General features: G+C 38.5%; 2 non-coding genes across 2 annotated transcripts; both read left to right on the forward strand.

Annotated features, from left to right (window-relative positions):
- Positions 1 to 10,874: 10,874 nt before the first annotated feature.
- LOC143262517 (small subunit ribosomal RNA) lies at positions 10,875 to 12,795 on the forward strand. Its single transcript, XR_013036306.1, has one exon. It is a non-coding gene; the product is annotated as a small subunit ribosomal RNA (ribosomal RNA).
- A 1,331-nt stretch (positions 12,796 to 14,126) lies between these two features.
- Positions 14,127 to 14,281, forward strand: LOC143262503 (5.8S ribosomal RNA). The gene has a single exon (XR_013036292.1). It is a non-coding gene; the product is annotated as a 5.8S ribosomal RNA (ribosomal RNA).
- The last annotated feature ends 719 nt before the right edge of the window (positions 14,282 to 15,000 follow it).

The following is a 15,000-nucleotide window of genomic DNA, read 5'->3' on the forward strand; positions in this document are numbered from 1 at the left end:
AATACGCCGCTGGTACGAACCAATACGCCGCTGGAAAAAAAGCAATACGCCGCTGGTACGAACCAATACGCCGCGGGAAAAAAAGCAATACGCCGCTGGTAAAAAAGCACTACGCCGCTGGACATAAAATCTCCATTATCCGAACGAAAGCAATATGCCGCTGGTACTTTATTTTATTATAATAATTTAATTATAAGACAGAAACCGCTGGTACTTAGTAATAAAATCTCCATTATCCGAACGAAAGTAACACGCCGCTGGTACTTTATTTTATTATAATAATTTAATTATAAGACAGAAACCGCTGGTACTTGGTTGTAAAATCTCCATTATCCGAACGAAAGTAACACGCCGCTGGTACTTTATTTTATTATAATAATTTAATTATAAGACAGAAACCGCTGGTACTTGGTTGTAAAATCTCCATTATCCGAACGAAAGTAACACGCCGCTGGTACTTTATTTTATTATAATAATTTAATTATAAGACAGAAACCGCTGGTACTTGGTTGTAAAATCTCCATTATCCGAACGAAAGTAACACGCCGCTGGTACTTTATTTTATTATAATAATTTAATTATAAGACAGAAACCGCTGGTACTTGGTTGTAAAATCTCCATTATCCGAACGAAAGCAATACGCCGTTGGTACTTGGTTATAAAATTTTCATTACAAGATAGAAAGCAATATGCCGCTGGTTATATTAATGTAATCTTATGGAAAGCATTACGCCGCTGGAACTTTGACCATTGCAATAATCGATCGGAAGCTATACACAGCAAGGAATACGAATATTATACCAAGAGATCGAAAACAATACGCTGTTCGGACGTTTTGACTAGCTGTCGCACAGTGCAGACGCGCCGACCCGTCGCACCGCATTTCGAGCGCAATTTCAGTGGTTTTTCAGTTCAGAAAATTACAGAGAGTGTTTGGTTGTGTTGCAGGAGTCAAACTGAATGATTTGATGCATAAAGTTTAATTAAACTCCCATTAGTTTGCCGGGAAACATCGATTATTCCGATCTAGAAAGAGACAGAGACAGACGATCCGCGTTATGTTAAATATTTCAAGGTTCCCGATTCCACAAAATTATAAAAAGTATACGGCTGTGTAGCGGGGATCAAAACGAGTAATTTCATGTATAAAGTTTAATTAAACTCCCAATAGCTTGCCGGGAAACATCGATTCTTCCGATCTAGAAAGAGACAGAGACAGACGATCCGCGTTATGTTAAATATTTCAAGGTTCCCGATTCCACAAAATTATAAAAAGTATACGGCTGTGTAGCGGGGATCAAAACGAGTAATTTCATGTATAAAGTTTAATTAAACTCCCAATAGTTTGCCGGGAAACATCGATTCTTCCGATCTAGAAAGAGACAGAGACAGACGATCCGCGTTATGTTAAATATTTCATGGTTCCCGATTCCACAAAATTATAAAAAGTATACGGCTGTGTAGCGGGGATCAAAACGAGTAATTTCATGTATAAAGTTTAATTAAACTCCCAATAGTTTGCCGGGAAACATCGATTCTTCCGATCTAGAAAGAGACAGAGACAGACGATCCGCGTTATGTTAAATATTTCAAGGTTCCCGATTCCACAAAATTATAAAAAGTATACGGCTGTGTAGCGGGGATCAAAACGAGTAATTTCATGTATAAAGTTTAATTAATCTCGCAATAGTTTGCCGGGAAACATCGATTATTCCGATCTAGAAAGAGACAGAGATAGTCGATTCGCGTTATGTTAAATATTTCAAGGTTCCCGATTCCACAAAATTATAAAAAGTATACGGCTGTGTAGCGGGGATCAAAACGAGTAATTTCATGTATAAAGTTTAATTAATCTCCCAATAGTTTGCCGGGAAACATCGATTATTCCGATCTAGAAAGAGACAGAGACAGACGATCCGCGTTATGTTAAATATTTCAAGGTTCCCGATTCCACAAAATTATAAAAAGTATACGGCTGTGTAGCGGGGATCAAAACGAGTAATTTCATGTATAAAGTTTAATTAAACTCCCAATAGTTTGCCGGGAAACATCGATTCTTCCGATCTAGAAAGAGACAGAGACAGACGATCCGCGTTATGTTAAATATTTCAAGGTTCCCGATTCCACAAAATTATAAAAAGTATACGGCTGTGTAGCGGGGATCAAAACGAGTAATTTCATGTATAAAGTTTAATTAATCTCCCAATAGTTTGCCGGGAAACATCGATTATTCCGATCTAGAAAGAGACAGAGACAGACGATCCGCGTTATGTTAAATATTTCAAGGTTCCCGATTCCACAAAATTATAAAAAGTATACGGCTGTGTAGCGGGGATCAAAACGAGTAATTTCATGTATAAAGTTTAATTAAACTCCCAATAGTTTGCCGGGAAACATCGATTCTTCCGATCTAGAAAGAGACAGAGACAGACGATCCGCGTTATGTTAAATATTTCAAGGTTCCCGATTCCACAAAATTATAAAAAGTATACGGCTGTGTAGCGGGGATCAAAACGAGTAATTTCATGTATAAAGTTTAATTAATCTCCCAATAGTTTGCCGGGAAACATCGATTCTTCCGATCTAGAAAGAGACAGAGACAGACGATCCGCGTTATGTTAAATATTTCAAGGTTCCCGATTCCACAAAATTATAAAAAGTATACGGCTGTGTAGCGGGGATCAAAACGAGTAATTTCATGTATAAAGTTTAATTAAACTCCCAATAGTTTGCCGGGAAACATCGATTCTTCCGATTTAGAAAGAGACAGAGACAGACGATCCGCGTTATGTTAAATATTTCATGGTTCCCGATTCCACAAAATTATAAAAAGTATACGGCTGTGTAGCGGGGATCAAAACGAGTAATTTCATGTATAAAGTTTAATTAAACTCCCAATAGTTTGCCGGGAAACATCGATTCTTCCGATCTAGAAAGAGACAGAGACAGACGATCCGCGTTATGTTAAATATTTCAAGGTTCCCGATTCCACAAAATTATAAAAAGTATACGGCTGTGTAGCGGGGATCAAAACGAGTAATTTCATGTATAAAGTTTAATTAAACTCCCAATAGTTTGCCGGGAAACATCGATTCTTCCGATCTAGAAAGAGACAGAGACAGACGATCCGCGTTATGTTAAATATTTCAAGGTTCCCGATTCCACAAAATTATAAAAAGTATACGGCTGTGTAGCGGGGATCAAAACGAGTAATTTCATGTATAAAGTTTAATTAAACTCCCAATAGTTTGCCGGGAAACATCGATTCTTCCGATCTAGAAAGAGACAGAGACAGACGATCCGCGTTATGTTAAATATTTCAAGGTTCCCGATTCCACAAAATTATAAAAAGTATACGGCTGTGTAGCGGGGATCAAAACGAGTAATTTCATGTATAAAGTTTAATTAAACTCCCAATAGCTTGCCGGGAAACATCGATTCTTCCGATCTAGAAAGAGACAGAGACAGACGATCCGCGTTATGTTAAATATTTCAAGGTTCCCGATTCCACAAAATTATAAAAAGTATACGGCTGTGTAGCGGGGATCAAAACGAGTAATTTCATGTATAAAGTTTAATTAAACTCCCAATAGTTTGCCGGGAAACATCGATTCTTCCGATCTAGAAAGAGACAGAGACAGACGATCCGCGTTATGTTAAATATTTCATGGTTCCCGATTCCACAAAATTATAAAAAGTATACGGCTGTGTAGCGGGGATCAAAACGAGTAATTTCATGTATAAAGTTTAATTAAACTCCCAATAGTTTGCCGGGAAACATCGATTCTTCCGATCTAGAAAGAGACAGAGACAGACGATCCGCGTTATGTTAAATATTTCAAGGTTCCCGATTCCACAAAATTATAAAAAGTATACGGCTGTGTAGCGGGGATCAAAACGAGTAATTTCATGTATAAAGTTTAATTAATCTCGCAATAGTTTGCCGGGAAACATCGATTATTCCGATCTAGAAAGAGACAGAGATAGTCGATTCGCGTTATGTTAAATATTTCAAGGTTCCCGATTCCACAAAATTATAAAAAGTATACGGCTGTGTAGCGGGGATCAAAACGAGTAATTTCATGTATAAAGTTTAATTAATCTCCCAATAGTTTGCCGGGAAACATCGATTATTCCGATCTAGAAAGAGACAGAGACAGACGATCCGCGTTATGTTAAATATTTCAAGGTTCCCGATTCCACAAAATTATAAAAAGTATACGGCTGTGTAGCGGGGATCAAAACGAGTAATTTCATGTATAAAGTTTAATTAAACTCCCAATAGTTTGCCGGGAAACATCGATTCTTCCGATCTAGAAAGAGACAGAGACAGACGATCCGCGTTATGTTAAATATTTCATGGTTCCCGATTCCACAAAATTATAAAAAGTATACGGCTGTGTAGCGGGGATCAAAACGAGTAATTTCATGTATAAAGTTTAATTAATCTCGCAATAGTTTGCCGGGAAACATCGATTATTCCGATCTAGAAAGAGACAGAGATAGTCGATTCGCGTTATGTTAAATATTTCAAGGTTCCCGATTCCACAAAATTATAAAAAGTATACGGCTGTGTAGCGGGGATCAAAACGAGTAATTTCATGTATAAAGTTTAATTAAACTCCCAATAGTTTGTCGGGAAACATCGATAGTTCGATCGCGCGAGAGAGACAGAGAAACGAACAGTCTCTTTTTCGATTTACGGCTAAAATAAATTTTTCTAATTTTATTCAATAACATATTCTTGCTTAAATAACTTTTTTACATAGGGATTAAGCATTTAGAACGATACATTGTTTAAAATAAGGGCACTTTACTCTTGACATTTTACGGTTTTTTCAATTTTCTGAAAAATCCTATCATTAGATTTTTTTAAGAATACGATATTCTTGCTTAACTAACGTTTCTACATAGGGATTAAGCATTTAGAACGAAATCTAATGTCAGAAAATGGCACTTTACTCTTGACATTTTTCGGTTTTTTCAATTTTCTGGGAAATCCTATCATTAGATTTTTTTAAAAATACGATATTCTTGCTTAACTAACGTTTTTACATAGGGATTAAGCATTTAGAACGAAATCTAATGTAGGAAAATGGTACTTTACTCTTGATCGGTACGTTGGGACTTTGAAAATATTCGGGCGTTCCAATCGCTCGTCTGTTGCATCATGGCGCGTCTCGGCGCAATCGACCGATTCGCTCGATCCATTATTTTCGATTTACGGCTAAAATAAATTTTTCTCATTTTATTCAATAACATATTCCTGCTAAAATAACTTTTTTACATAGGGATTAAGCATTTAGAACGATACATTGTTTAAAATAAGGGCACTTTACTCTTGACATTTTACGGTTTTTTCAATTTTCTGAAAAATCCTATCATTAGATTTTTTTAAAAATACGATATTCTTGCTTAACTAACGTTTCTACATAGGGATTAAGCATTTAGAACGAAATCTAATGTCAGAAAATGGCACTTTACTCTTGACATTTTTCGGTTTTTTCAATTTTCTGGGAAATCCTATCATTAGATTTTTTTAAAAATACGATATTCTTGCTTAACTAACGTTTTTACATAGGGATTAAGCATTTAGAACGAAATCTAATGTAGGAAAATGGTACTTTACTCTTGATCGGTACGTTGGGACTTTGAAAATATTCGGGCGTTCCAATCGCTCGTCTGTTGCATCATGGCGCGTCTCGGCGCAATCGACCGATTCGCTCGATCCATTATTTTCGATTTACGGCTAAAATAAATTTTTCTCATTTTATTCAATAACATATTCCTGCTAAAATAACTTTTTTACATAGGGATTAAGCATTTAGAACGATACATTGTTTAAAATAAGGGCACTTTACTCTTGACATTTTACGGTTTTTTCAATTTTCTGAAAAATCCTATCATTAGATTTTTTTAAAAATACGATATTCTTGCTTAACTAACGTTTCTACATAGGGATTAAGCATTTAGAACGAAATCTAATGTCAGAAAATGGCACTTTACTCTTGACATTTTTCGGTTTTTTCAATTTTCTGGAAAATCCTATCATTAGATTTTTTTAAAAATACGATATTCTTGCTTAACTAACGTTTTTACATAGGGATTAAGTATTTAGAACGAAATCTAATGTAGGAAAATGGTACTTTACTCTTGATCGGTACGTTGGGACTTTGAAAATATTCGGGCGTACGCGGCGCGCTCGGCGCTTCGAACAGCTCCGGTGTCCCCATTATTTTCGATTTACGGCTAAAATAAATTTTTCTAATTTTTTTCAATAACATATTCCTGCTAAAATAACTTTTTTACATAGGGATTAAGCATTTAGAACGATACATTGTTTAAAATAAGGGCACTTTACTCTTGACATTTTACGGTTTTTTCAATTTTCTGAAAAATCCTATCATTAGATTTTTTTAAAAATACGATATTCTTGCTTAACTAACGTTTCTACATAGGGATTAAGCATTTAGAACGAAATCTGATGTCAGAAAATGGCACTTTACTCTTGACATTTTTCGGTTTTTTCAATTTTCTGGGAAATCCTATCATTAGATTTTTTTAAAAATACGATATTCTTGCTTAACTAACGTTTTTACATAGGGATTAAGCATTTAGAACGAAATCTAATGTAGGAAAATGGTACTTTACTCTTGATCGGTACGTTGGGACTTTGAAAATATTCGGGCGTACGCGGCGCGCTCGGCGCTTCGAACAGCTCCGGTGTCCCCATTATTTTCGATTTACGGCTAAAATAAATTTTTCTAATTTTTTTCAATAACATATTCCTGCTAAAATAACTTTTTTACATAGGGATTAAGCATTTAGAACGATACATTGTTTAAAATAAGGGCACTTTACTCTTGACATTTTACGGTTTTTTCAATTTTCTGAAAAATCCTATCATTAGATTTTTTTAAAAATACGATATTCTTGCTTAACTAACGTTTCTACATAGGGATTAAGCATTTAGAACGAAATCTAATGTCAGAAAATGGCACTTTACTCTTGACATTTTACGGTTTTTTCAATTTTCTGGGAAATCCTATCATTAGATTTTTTTAAAAATACGATATTCTTGCTTAACTAACGTTTTTACATAGGGATTAAGCATTTAGAACGAAATCTAATGTAGGAAAATGGTACTTTACTCTTGATCGGTACGTTGGGACTTTGAAAATATTCGGGCGTTCCAATCGCTCGTCTGTTGCATCATGGCGCGTCTCGGCGCAATCGACCGATTCGCTCGATCCATTATTTTCGATTTACGGCTAAAATAAATTTTTCTCATTTTATTCAATAACATATTCCTGCTAAAATAACTTTTTTACATAGGGATTAAGCATTTAGAACGATACATTGTTTAAAATAAGGGCACTTTACTCTTGACATTTTACGGTTTTTTCAATTTTCTGAAAAATCCTATCATTAGATTTTTTTAAAAATACGATATTCTTGCTTAACTAACGTTTCTACATAGGGATTAAGCATTTAGAACGAAATCTAATGTCAGAAAATGGCACTTTACTCTTGACATTTTTCGGTTTTTTCAATTTTCTGGGAAATCCTATCATTAGATTTTTTTAAAAATACGATATTCTTGCTTAACTAACGTTTTTACATAGGGATTAAGCATTTAGAACGAAATCTAATGTAGGAAAATGGTACTTTACTCTTGATCGGTACGTTGGGACTTTGAAAATATTCGGGCGTTCCAATCGCTCGTCTGTTGCATCATGGCGCGTCTCGGCGCAATCGACCGATTCGCTCGATCCATTATTTTCGATTTACGGCTAAAATAAATTTTTCTCATTTTATTCAATAACATATTCCTGCTAAAATAACTTTTTTACATAGGGATTAAGCATTTAGAACGATACATTGTTTAAAATAAGGGCACTTTACTCTTGACATTTTACGGTTTTTTCAAGTTTCTGAAAAATCCTATCATTAGATTTTTTTAAAAATACGATATTCTTGCTTAACTAACGTTTCTACATAGGGATTAAGCATTTAGAACGAAATCTAATGTCAGAAAATGGCACTTTACTCTTGACATTTTTCGGTTTTTTCAATTTTCTGGAAAATCCTATCATTAGATTTTTTTAAAAATACGATATTCTTGCTTAACTAACGTTTTTACATAGGGATTAAGTATTTAGAACGAAATCTAATGTAGGAAAATGGTACTTTACTCTTGATCGGTACGTTGGGACTTTGAAAATATTCGGGCGTACGCGGCGCGCTCGGCGCTTCGAACAGCTCCGGTGTCCCCATTATTTTCGATTTACGGCTAAAATAAATTTTTCTAATTTTTTTCAATAACATATTCCTGCTAAAATAACTTTTTTACATAGGGATTAAGCATTTAGAACGATACATTGTTTAAAATAAGGGCACTTTACTCTTGACATTTTACGGTTTTTTCAATTTTCTGAAAAATCCTATCATTAGATTTTTTTAAAAATACGATATTCTTGCTTAACTAACGTTTCTACATAGGGATTAAGCATTTAGAACGAAATCTGATGTCAGAAAATGGCACTTTACTCTTGACATTTTTCGGTTTTTTCAATTTTCTGGGAAATCCTATCATTAGATTTTTTTAAAAATACGATATTCTTGCTTAACTAACGTTTTTACATAGGGATTAAGCATTTAGAACGAAATCTAATGTAGGAAAATGGTACTTTACTCTTGATCGGTACGTTGGGACTTTGAAAATATTCGGGCGTACGCGGCGCGCTCGGCGCTTCGAACAGCTCCGGTGTCCCCATTATTTTCGATTTACGGCTAAAATAAATTTTTCTAATTTTTTTCAATAACATATTCCTGCTAAAATAACTTTTTTACATAGGGATTAAGCATTTAGAACGATACATTGTTTAAAATAAGGGCACTTTACTCTTGACATTTTACGGTTTTTTCAATTTTCTGAAAAATCCTATCATTAGATTTTTTTAAAAATACGATATTCTTGCTTAACTAACGTTTCTACATAGGGATTAAGCATTTAGAACGAAATCTAATGTCAGAAAATGGCACTTTACTCTTGACATTTTACGGTTTTTTCAATTTTCTGGGAAATCCTATCATTAGATTTTTTTAAAAATACGATATTCTTGCTTAACTAACGTTTTTACATAGGGATTAAGCATTTAGAACGAAATCTAATGTAGGAAAATGGTACTTTACTCTTGATCGGTACGTTGGGACTTAGAAAATATTCGGCCGTACGCGGCGCGTCTCGGCGCTTCGAACAGCTCCGGTGTCCCCATTATTTTCGATTTACGGCTAAAATAAATTTTTCTAATTTTTTTCAATTACATATTCTTGCTTAGATAACTTTTTTACATAGGGATTAAGCATTTAGAACGACATATTGTTTAAAATAATGGTACTTTACTCTTGTGATTTTTCGGTTTTTTTTGATTATTTGGAAAAATAAATTTTTGTAATTTTTTTAAATACGATATTCGTGATCAGTGAACGATTTCACATATGGATTAAGCATTTAGAATCGTGCGGAAGCGTTATTAAAAAAGTTTACTCGATGCGATGGGACTTTGAAAAGTTTGTGAAAATTTTCATATTGGGAAAAAATGTGTAATTTTTTGTCTAGTGTACGGTGGTGTAATTTATTTTAATGTTTACTATAAATTTTTTTTTCGTTCGTTCACGCGCTATGTTACAACAGCACGGCCGGGCGGTCTGTTGCCGCGGCGGTTTACACTCGTAAGCGCGCGTGCTATTCGGCCGGCGGCGCCGGCGTCCTTGCCGGCCGTTCGGTATCTATAAGAGATACACGGTCCGTGCGAGGCGGACGGAGCAGAGCGGGTTTTGGGCCAATTCTACGATCTCGGTCGAGAAGCTGTCTCAGAGCTCCTTCGGGGCTTCAGTCCTGACTGTTTCGTGCCGTTTACGTTACGGACTTTTCTCCACACAGCGTGGCCACGGGTCGGTGTCTTTGACCGAATGGCCCATATGTGGCAAGCCCTACGGGGTTGGTTACCCGTATGCACTTTGTATGTATACTCGTACTCACTGAGCAATCGACTCTTCTGTCCGAGCGATGGAAAAATTTTTTAAAATGCATCTGTAAGATTTGGAAGCAAATCGTACCAATTGAAAACTGTGGCTAAAATGAATAGCCCAGTGGAGAGAGAAAACTATCAAAAAACTGATTTTTTAAATCAAGAGGTGTCAGAAATCGAAATGCCTAGCGCGAGCGGAAGAACACGCTTTCTCGCCAGTCCAGCATGTGTCCTGTCCGTTCTTCCTCGGCTTGCCGATTTTGCCCAGATCAGAGGTTTCGTGCTTCCGGCGGTCAGAAGATCAGCGTGAGCGTACGCGCTTCCACGACTATGGCATCACCCATGTACTTTTTCCTTTGAATATATTTGAGTACATAAAAAATATTAAAACATATAGAGAGAACTGTGTCTTGGATCTTAAAAATTTGTCAATAGCGATGATATATTATTACTTAACTTGAAGTATTTGTACGTTTTAGCTGGGACGTACATTTATCTTACAAGATGTTAATAGCGAGACTCTTGAAGATAAAATTATCTTGTGATTTTATGAAGGCAAAGATAGAAACGTACGAAGCTGGCGTACGTAGAAAAATGTGATTTTACGATAGAACAAAAATATAATACGTACGTTTTTGGGCGTACGGTAAAATATCTGTATGGTAGAAAAATGAAAGAAATTGAGCGTTAAAGAAGATATGTTACAAGCGCGGAATGTGGCAAAACTTGTACATATTTGAAAGAGAAAAGTGGTGTGTCGACCTGACATATATATATGAAACAGGCGACGATGGAAAAGGATTTAAATTTTGTCCATTTTATATATACATATTGTATAGTTCCCTGGTTGATCCTGCCAGTAGTCATATGCTTGTCTCAAAGATTAAGCCATGCATGTCTCAGTACATGCCGTATTAAGGTGAAACCGCGAATGGCTCATTAAATCAGTTATGGTTTCTTAGATCGTACTAAAATTTACTTGGATAACTGTGGTAATTCTAGAGCTAATACATGCAAAACAGAGTTCCGACCAGAGATGGTAGGAACGCTTTTATTAGATCAAAACCAATCGGTGGCGGGTGTTTACACTCGTCCATCGTTTGCTTTGGTGACTCTGAATAACTTTGTGCTGATCGCATGGTCTTATAGCACCGGCGACGCATCTTTCAAATGTCTGCCTTATCAACTGTCGATGGTAGGTTCTGCGCCTACCATGGTTGTAACGGGTAACGGGGAATCAGGGTTCGATTCCGGAGAGGGAGCCTGAGAAACGGCTACCACATCCAAGGAAGGCAGCAGGCGCGCAAATTACCCACTCCCGGCACGGGGAGGTAGTGACGAAAAATAACGATACGGGACTCATCCGAGGCCCCGTAATCGGAATGAGTACACTTTAAATCCTTTAACGAGGATCCATTGGAGGGCAAGTCTGGTGCCAGCAGCCGCGGTAATTCCAGCTCCAATAGCGTATATTAAAGTTGTTGCGGTTAAAAAGCTCGTAGTTGAATCTGTGTGTCACAGTGTCGGTTCATCGCTCGCGGTGTTTAACTGGCATTATGTGGTACGTCCTACCGGTGGGCTTTGCTCTTCACGGGGCGGTCCAACTAATATCCCATCGCGGTGCTCTTCACTGAGTGTCGAGGTGGGCCGGTACGTTTACTTTGAACAAATTAGAGTGCTCAAAGCAGGCTACCTTCGCCTGAATACTGTGTGCATGGAATAATGGAATAGGACCTCGGTTCTATTTTGTTGGTTTTCGGAACCCCGAGGTAATGATTAATAGGGACAGATGGGGGCATTCGTATTGCGACGTTAGAGGTGAAATTCTTGGATCGTCGCAAGACGGACAGAAGCGAAAGCATTTGCCAAAAATGTTTTCATTAATCAAGAACGAAAGTTAGAGGTTCGAAGGCGATCAGATACCGCCCTAGTTCTAACCATAAACGATGCCAGCTAGCGATCCGCCGAAGTTCCTACGATGACTCGGCGGGCAGCTTCCGGGAAACCAAAGCTTTTGGGTTCCGGGGGAAGTATGGTTGCAAAGCTGAAACTTAAAGGAATTGACGGAAGGGCACCACCAGGAGTGGAGCCTGCGGCTTAATTTGACTCAACACGGGAAACCTCACCAGGCCCGGACACCGGAAGGATTGACAGATTGATAGCTCTTTCTTGATTCGGTGGGTGGTGGTGCATGGCCGTTCTTAGTTGGTGGAGCGATTTGTCTGGTTAATTCCGATAACGAACGAGACTCTAGCCTGCTAAATAGACGTAATTATGGTATCTCGAAGGCTCTCGGCTTCTGCCGGTGGGGTTTTTACTACCAACGTACAAACAAATCTTCTTAGAGGGACAGGCGGCTTCTAGCCGCACGAGATTGAGCAATAACAGGTCTGTGATGCCCTTAGATGTTCTGGGCCGCACGCGCGCTACACTGAAGGAATCAGCGTGTGTTCCCTGGCCGAAAGGCCCGGGTAACCCGCTGAACCTCCTTCGTGCTAGGGATTGGGGCTTGCAATTATTCCCCATGAACGAGGAATTCCCAGTAAGCGCGAGTCATAAGCTCGCGTTGATTACGTCCCTGCCCTTTGTACACACCGCCCGTCGCTACTACCGATTGAATGATTTAGTGAGGTCTTCGGACTGGTGCGCGGCAATGTTTCGGCATTGCCGATGATGCCGGGAAGATGACCAAACTTGATTATTTAGAGGAAGTAAAAGTCGTAACAAGGTTTCCGTAGGTGAACCTGCGGAAGGATCATTACAATGTTCCAATATATCTCAAAGAGAGAGGAGAGGAGGAGAGAAAATGAATTCGATTAGTTTGTGGATAAGAATTCATATAAAAAAAAAAGATATTGTTGAGCCCGCCAGATCATTCGTGCGTGATTTACACGGCCAGACGTGTGTACTACACGTATTAGGCCTTTGATCTGCGTTGCGTAGGCCACAACAAATCTTTCAAAGAGAGAGAGATATATGTGTTGTTGGGGTTTGTGATTATGAAGGTGCCCCAACGCACAAAAATATATAAAAATGTACAAAGTTGGGATGTGGTGTGGTGGAGAAGAGTTGGGCCCGACCAGATCATTCGTGCGTGATTTACACGGCAGACGTGTGTACTACACGTATTAGGCCTTTGATCTGCGTTGCGTAGGCCATCTTCCTTCCAAGACACACACGTGTTGGGGTTTGTGTGATTTTATGATAGTGCCCCAACACGGAAAAATAAGCGTACGAGAAGAGTTGGGCCCGACCAGATCATTCGTGCGTGATTTATACACGGCCAGACGCGTATTATATTACACGTATTAGGCCTTTGATCTGCGTTGCGTAGGCCATCTTCTCGATAGAGAGAAAGCCAATGTATTCTTTTTTCTTTCTTTACACACACACACACACACAGTTGTAGTAGGACAGGGAGGGATGCGAGCGTGCTAATCACGCTTCCTCAAGTCTTCGCTGTGGTGTAAAAAAAAAAAGAAAAAAAGGAATCGTTGGGAAAGTCCAAAGGACGAAAATATCGGGCAGTCTGAAGATAACTTAATGCTCGTTTACATTGGTATCAAGAGAGACCGGCTTGTGTAGCTCGTTTCAATGCTGTGTCGTTGTCATTGACACCCTACTCTGTTGCGCGCTAGTGGCAGCATGAGCGTGGGACGTATATATATATGACACCCAGCTAGAGCCGGCCGTGAGTCCGTCCGGTGTAAATAACGACGAAAGGAGAGAGAAACTTTTCGAATCCAGTATCGGGTTGATAATTGTCCAGTTTGAATATCCATATCCCCGTCGTTTTTGGAGGTGATATACTCTCTGTGTTTCTTCGATAGAAGGCTTTTCAATGTTCTATTCGCTCCGACCGTCGAACTTGCAAGAAAACAGTGGTTTTGGATTTGCTCGTACATATATATATGGTTTCGACGGAAATATCTCGTTCTTTAAGGGACAATTATGTCGTTGTACGACGACTCCCGAATCTCCTTCGCGCGCTGGTTGGAGCTCTTCGGGTATCGGCTTGTTCCGAAATATAACACAAAAATGTGGTGGATAGCAAATACACATTATATATATGAGAGAATAAAAGGGAAAAATTACCCTGAACGGTGGATCACTTGGCTCGTGGGTCGATGAAGAACGCAGCTAATTGCGCGTCAACGTGTGAACTGCAGGACACATGAACATCGACATTTCGAACGCACATTGCGGTCCACGGATACAATTCCTGGACCACGCCTGGCTGAGGGTCGTTTACGTACTTATAAACTGCTTGCGTTGATGGCACTTGTTGCCTATATACGTACGAGCGAATGATGGGCGCTTCGTCGGCGTTTGTCGCGGTCCTATGAATATTGAGAAATTTTACGTACGTCTAACAGTCTTCGAGAGAGATGGAAATCGTGTTCGAACTAGCGTGAGTGTGGAAGGCGGTGTCGTGTGTCGTATATGTTTTATATACGTCCGCCCGTCTGAAACACCGCTTCGAAGCGGTGACAAAATCTTTTTCGGGACGATTCGTATCCGTAGAACTATCGAGATTTCACTGGTACATTTTCAACGCGCTCCCGACGTCGCCTGAAATGAAACGAGATGGGTTTAACCCACGAAAGCGTACTACACGAGTCTGTCCTATGTGAAGACTGTGTACAGAGATCGAACGAACGCATGAAAGAAATTGAACGAAAGAACACATAACCCGCAAAAATATAGAGTAGAATTGTGACCGTTGCTTCGAATTTGAATTTATATGTATATATATATATCATAGCCCCAGGGAGTGGAACCTATGAGTGTGGAAGGATGTCTCTTACCGTTATGTTGCCAGAGGAAAAAAAGTCTCTCTCTTCGTACGACACATTTGTGTACGAATTGTATCGATGGCTATATAGATCCGATGTTGCACATATTCTGAGTAAAGAACACCCCACCCGGGTTACCGTCCTAAAACTCTTCTATTGGTGTGGCTATG

The sequence above is a fragment of the Megalopta genalis genome, unplaced genomic scaffold, assembly GCF_051020955.1.
Source record: "Megalopta genalis isolate 19385.01 unplaced genomic scaffold, iyMegGena1_principal scaffold0139, whole genome shotgun sequence".
Classification (NCBI taxonomy): Eukaryota; Metazoa; Arthropoda; class Insecta; order Hymenoptera; family Halictidae; genus Megalopta; species Megalopta genalis.